The following is a 6941-nucleotide window of genomic DNA, read 5'->3' on the forward strand; positions in this document are numbered from 1 at the left end:
CAATGACAGTGTCATCTAGCTGGTATTAACACCCCTTTCATTTCTAACTTTCCATGAGATCGTTTTAGTTTTTACCCTTAACATCTGTGATCCTGGCTCAGTCATACATTCTGCTCCTAATTATCCATGCTCCAGGCCATCAAAAACCCCCACTGCTCCTCCAGTCTGAATGTCATGTAATACCCACATTAGCTCAGAGAGTGAAACATAAACACATCCATACACATTTCACTCTTCTGCATTTATTCTAAGTTTCCTTTTGACTTGCTACCACTGGTGTCACCAGTTGAAGAGCTTGTGAACTCGATGGCCCCCAAGATACATAGTCACTGAAAAAAGGATAATACACTTGCAAATAAACCTGGGTGGACTATATTTAAAGTTGTTATATGTCTTCTCTTGAATTAGGAGGCAAAGGTGTGTTACAAACAAAGCTTTGAGGCCTGGAAGACTTGAGTTTTTTGTTTTGTTTTGTTTTGCTTTTTGTTCCTTTTTTTTTTCTTCAGACCTGAGTTTGAAAGCTGACTGATGACACTCGCCAATGGGGAGACCTTGGGCTAGTGACTTAATCTCTCCAAACTTTAATTTCTGCATCTGTACAATGGACCTAGTAATATCCCAGCATATTGCTGAGAAAATTAAATGAAATAATGACATAAAAGGGCTTGGCATTAGTACACATTGCTTTCTTCCCTCTTAGATGGGAGGTACAGATTACAAGATATGTCCATCCAGCACCCCATGATCTTAGGCTGAGTTTTGGATCTAGTACTACAAACAAATGGCAATGCTACCTTTGATGCTACATTTAAAAAAAATCCTTAAATTGGAAAACAAAAAACCCCTTCAGTGAATGAGTCCTCTGGTGTTTATTCACTGCAGTGTTATTCAGCATTTAAAAATGTTCCAACCTGCCCTAAATTTCTAATTGTCCTGTGTCCCACTACATGACAGGGGAGTGCTTGTGAGTTCGCTTGGGAAGGATATGTGTGCTGGGGAGAGGACGGGAAGGTAACAAAGCTCTGAGAACTTGTCCTCACGCTGACATGCAGGAGGTGGTGGGAGAGTATAATGGTAAAGAGGAAAAGCGAGAAGGTGAGAAGAGAGGAAGCAAAATGCCGATAAATAGGAAAATAAACCTATTTGCTCTTTACTTGTCTTTTTGCTTAACCAACTGGTAGTATATAATCTAACAAACAGAATCTCTCAAACACTGACTATGGGGAAGCTCTTTGTAGGTTTGGTGACCTGAAAAGAAAATAAAAACTGAATAACTGAGAAACTGAATGTCCAAGTGCTGATTAACCGAGAGTTGGCTCTAAAAAGAACAAAAACATCTGCTGGCTTCATTGAAGGAAAAAACAATCCCTTTGGGTTTTTACTGCAACGAATCCTGTTCTCAATTTTCTGTTTGGGAGTGATCCAGGAAAAAAATGACCTCTCCCATTCTAGTAATGAATTTCTATTCCCTTTTGAACTTTAAATATGTTAATTTAATCCCCAGATGGTCACCAAAAAATATGTATTGTCAAACCATAGATCTTCATGTACTGCTGTGGGGCTTGTCCCTACCCCATTACTCCAATTTTGCTGGTTCTAAACATAGAGCTCATCAAGGGGGTAGATGGCCTGGCCGGGCCCAGCCCAGGGCTGTCCCTCCAATGTTTACAAGAATTTTGCCTTTTTGTCGTGATGTCCCTTCCCTGAGTTCCAACCCTCCAATAATTTCAGAGATTGGCTAAGAACAGACAGTCAGTGGAGTGGTATCAAAACCACATTACTTCTCATTTCTAGACTTGAAATTACCAGCATTCAGAACACATTATCTTACAATATAGTAAATACCTCTCAGTTGTGAATTTATTTATTTAGTAATTCAAGTATCTGCTCTCATAAGAAAAGAATACATGGTAGGTTAGTTTTAAGGCAAAAAAGCATTGTAGGTGCCTGATTCTGTGAGGAGTACTGAGGTACTTGGGTGGGCTTGTGCCCCTGGTCATACTGACTCTTGCTGCCACTCAGTGTTTTGTTGGTCAGAAGCAGATTTCTAATCTGGAATTCACTGGCATTTATTAAGTTCTGGGCCCTGTACTGGATGGGGGAGTCTAGAAGGTTTAGGAGATCTTGTCCTTGTCTTCAGCAGCATCCAGACCTGCTCCTTCCAGCTATGCAAGTGGCTGAAGCTGCACACATAGAAAGGACATGTGCACATTAGAACATTAATATGAGAATTTATAAAAATAGTACACAAACATCTAAGGATGTATTGGAACCATTCACAAGGTATTAATTCAACAAAGTTTTATCGAGCAATGGCTTTGTGTAGGTGACTGTGCTCAGAACTGTAATAAGATGCTTAAATGATAAGCAAAGACCTCCCTTCTAGGAAACTGTAGCCTAGTAGAGCAGATAAGAAATGTACATTTCCCCATAACAGGAGGAAAAAATTATGATCCCTGAACTACCTATTCATATTGTTTTGGCCACTTCCTATATCCAGTGATGATTTTTATATTTTGTTAATCTTATTGACTGTCTATTTTATTGTTTGTTTTCCCTGTTCCACAAGTATTGGAATAGCAAAAAGGCATATGATAAAATAATGATACAATATTACTACAAAAAAGAAGTCATTGACATCATGATAGGTGTTTTCAAATCCTGCTGGTCCACTCTTTCAACAAACTAGGCTCAAGACTCTGGCATCTTTAACACTTCACATTCTCTTCATGGTGGTCACCCATTCCCACTGATAGAAACACCCTGGGTCTTACCAACTGGAACTCCACCTCCTTTGATATCTTAAGCTCTTATTTATCAGTTGTTGACCAACCTTCTATCTTTCCTGATTTCTTTCTCCCATATCCCCTATATGCTTATAATTCAACCTCAATCACTTTCAACACATCAGCCTTTCAATGCTCCTTTCTCTGCCTGTTGATTATCCTCACTTGTGGCTTTGCTTCCTTCTTTATTCAAATCAGATACAGAATACATTGCTTTAAGCATTATCTTTCTGCTGCATCTGCCCCGCCCAATCTCCAAACTTGGATCAACCTGATTACCTGTCACTTGACTACCTATTGCTACCCCTATACACTCAGGTTCTCCAAACTTGGCCTGGTCCTTGGGGTGCTCTGTGTCCTTTAAAAATATAGCCCTTTCCAGATCCCTCTCATTCTCCACAGGGGCCAGACTTTCACCACTCTCTTCAAGCTACCTTACCCATCTCTTCTGTTCCCTGATTTCATAAGGAAAATTAAGGCCATCATGTATGTTAGCCCCGAAATCCAAAGACCCCTTTTTATGAAATATCTACCTCCTCACCATCCCACTTCATTACTTTCAGCTTCAGTGGAAGAGGTGTCCCTCCCCTGAATAAAATTTATCCCTTTGCATTGCTGAAGCAGCTTTCACAGGGCTAAAATGTGGGAAGTAATGAGGTTTCCACGTGTCAGCTGAAATCTGCTTCTGTGACCTCTCCCTTTAAGGCCATCGCTTGGGTAACTATGGCCCAACATTTACCCTCATAATTGGATGTCACAGCTAAATCTAGGATCTCCTTCAAGGACTCATTATTATTAAATTTGGGGGCAAGTGATAAGAACATCCATGATAGGATTCAAATGTGCTAAGTTCTTGAATACCCCATTCCACATTTTGTTTTGGATACTATATATATTGCTAACCCACCGAAGATTTATACTTTTTTAAAAAATTTTTTTGTTTCCTGTTAGTCCTTATCAAATGAGGATTTAAGAGAACAAAGTCCACATTTACCCAAACATGGAACAATCTGGACCAATTTCAGTCTGTCAACAATCAGTTGATAGGAAAGGAGGAAGAAAGGTGCTCATAAAAATCAGTAAAAACGGAGCTTCAGAAGATCCTCAGCAAACGACAACTATCTCTAAAAATAGGAAGCCCTTCACTCCAAATCAGTCTATTTTAACATAAATTATAGTTATAAATGGAACCGACTCAGAGTTTTTCAGTGTAGTCACCAGGTCTTTCTTAGAGGATTGGTCTTTCAGAAAAGAGTACTTCAAGTCAAGCTAGCTTAGTGGGCCTCAGGCAGCCCACTGCCAAGCCTGACACTGAGCACACTCAAGAGGAAGACCCGACCTGTCAGATAGATAGAACCTATATAGTTTAAACTATTATCAAACTAAGCCAAACTTCTAAACCATCTCAGGGAGGATGTAAGTCTAAGCTTACTAAGCCCACCAGCTTCTGGATGGATGTACAGTTGCTCAGTGGTGGTCCCGCCTCCTTTAACTAAGATCCTCCTGTGTATCTGCCAACATAGCTCTTTTATAGCCAGAAAGGACTGGAACCTTGGGAAAGAGAAGTTTAATACCTAGAATCCATGTCATAAGTATCTGCTAAATCTAATGCAAGAAACTCTTGCAGACAGAAACAGTGATACATGATTCATGCTCAGGAGTCAGGCAATCCTGGGTTTGAATCAAATTTTAGATATTTCGTTAAGCCTTGGTTTCCTCATCTGTAAACTAAGGATACTAGCAATATCTGCATTAAAGCGTTGTTCCAAGGGTTAGATATAAAGCCCTTAGCTTTATAGATAACAATAAATGTTATTTATTTGTAGTAGTATTTTTGTCATTACATCTAAGACCCCACCCAGTCCTATTTTGGAAAGAATCTTTGCCATTGGGAAACTTGCTCAAAGATCATGCCTGCGTCTGGGATGGTAAAAAGGAAACTGTAGCTGCTGGTTGAATGTACTGGCTTGAAATTAGCCGGCCTCATTCACTGCAGCCCAGACACAACAGGAGCAGCCAGTTCTTTGTGGTAGGAAAATCTGAGGACTCCCTGGACTGGGTTACCCACAGAGTTGCTGGGATCAATGGAGAGGCCACAGCCAAGGATGAACTCCAGCTGGGGAGAGCGGAGCTAGACTTGGACTGACGGGGAGCAAGCCAGGGCAATCTAAACTCTTAGGAGGGAAGGGATTTGGTATTAAACAAGGCATGTCTTAATTTGAATGAGAAGTTAATCTGAATGAACCAAAATATGCCCCTTCACCCAATGAAATACCTTCATCCTGAACAACCTCTGCAGTTGTATGTGGTAGCTCTGCCAATGTGCATATATCTATATCCATAAACATATCTATATCTGTACTTATAAGCATAGCTATATCTATAATCACATTTATATCTATAGCTATAATCTATTATCTAGATCTTGATCTATAATCTATAACTCTGTCTAGACCTTTATCTATAAGGAACACAAAGGCTATACAGCAAAGTCTTTACATTGGATACCATTGGGTTTGTGTGATTATGGATGCTAAGAAATTTTATTTTCTTGCTGTCTGTGTTTTGTAATGAGTATATACACCATTTATCACAAGATAAGACAGTAATAGAATATTAACTTTGAAAAAGGCATTAGAAGAAAAGAAAAAAATTATTGGGTGATAGCATCCTTTGTCAGTTTTCATGTGCCACTCGTGAGGAGCACTGGGCAGACATGTCCTGAAGGAAGGTGCTTCCAGTATGGAGCGTTGGATTGGTCTGGGCTGTGGACAGGTGCTTTAAGGAAGATCCCTTGAATCTGCTCATAAATTCCCTATTTCGGCTTTTTTCCATGGAATTTTATCCCCAGGTTATGCTCTACATAGTCTGGTTCACTACTCTGGGCTGTGGACAGGTGCTTTAAGGAAGATCCCTTGAATCTGCTCATAAATTCCCTATTTTGGCTTTTTTCCATGGAATTTTATCCCCAGGTTATGCTCTACATAGTCTGGTTCACTATTTTAGATTCATCTGATGTATCCATTATCAGCCAAGACCCATAATCCAAAGATCTACAGTCTCGGTACTATGAGAGAGATCCTACAGTTTAACACATCTCCCTGCTTGTGATAGTCTAACTTCTTTCAGGTCCGGTCTCATGTAAACACAATTCATAATCTTGAATTTTGTAGAATCAACTTAGCTCCAGAAGACTTGCTTATTGTTTTGTGAACCAGGTGTTTTATCTGTTTCATAATACCTCTTATACAATATGATAAATATCTTCCTGATTTTGATAGCTTTCTTTATTGAGCTTACACCCACAGAGCTTAATGACCTAAATATCCTAGCATTTTATTACTCAACACCTTTTTTCTAGGAATGCATGGAAAAACAAAGAAAGGGAATTCTCTTTTCAGCAGGAGTGGTTTTAAGAGACATCCACTGCTTTTGCTTCTGCTCTTGAAGTTCAGATAATACAGTTGAGAACAACCTTGAAATAGAGAAATATATAGAAACATTCAACATGCAAGACTAATCTATAACTTGCAATTAGACTGATGGCAGTGAATCATTAAGGAAACAATGACCTAGCTAGTGCTCCTACAGAGGTATTTTCTCTGGAATTAACTGTTCTTGCACAATTTTCCCCATGCTATTCTCAATTTTAAAAAATAGCATGATTTCTGTTTGTAGCAGGGAGATATATTTTCATGTGTACTATTCTCATGAACAAAAGCAGATTACTTCATATATTTTGTGCTGCTTTAAATACATTTCGATATAATAAAGTCAGGATTCTTTAAAAAACACACACATGCACACACACACACACTTTTTAGTGGGTCAAACCTGTGACATCTCTGAATATCAAATTGATTTAATTTAGCAGAGACAATCTAGGTAAAGGTGACTTATTAAGTGATGAATTGACCACATACAATAGCAACACTCAGAGTATACATGAAACCATCACTTTTTAAAACTTCAACTAACGTAGATTCTGCAGAACTAGGAGTCTTGGGCCTGTATAGCTCCAATCTCTGTCTTCATCTTCACATGGTCTCCTCTTCTGCATGTCTGTCCTCTGTGTGTCTCTTACAAGGACACTTGTCACTGGATGTAGGGCCCACTTGAATAATCCAGGATGATCTCATCCCAGGGTCCTTAATT

Source organism: Galeopterus variegatus, unplaced genomic scaffold (genome assembly GCF_000696425.1).
Source record: "Galeopterus variegatus unplaced genomic scaffold, G_variegatus-3.0.2 Scaffold885, whole genome shotgun sequence".
NCBI lineage: Eukaryota > Metazoa > Chordata > Mammalia > Dermoptera > Cynocephalidae > Galeopterus > Galeopterus variegatus.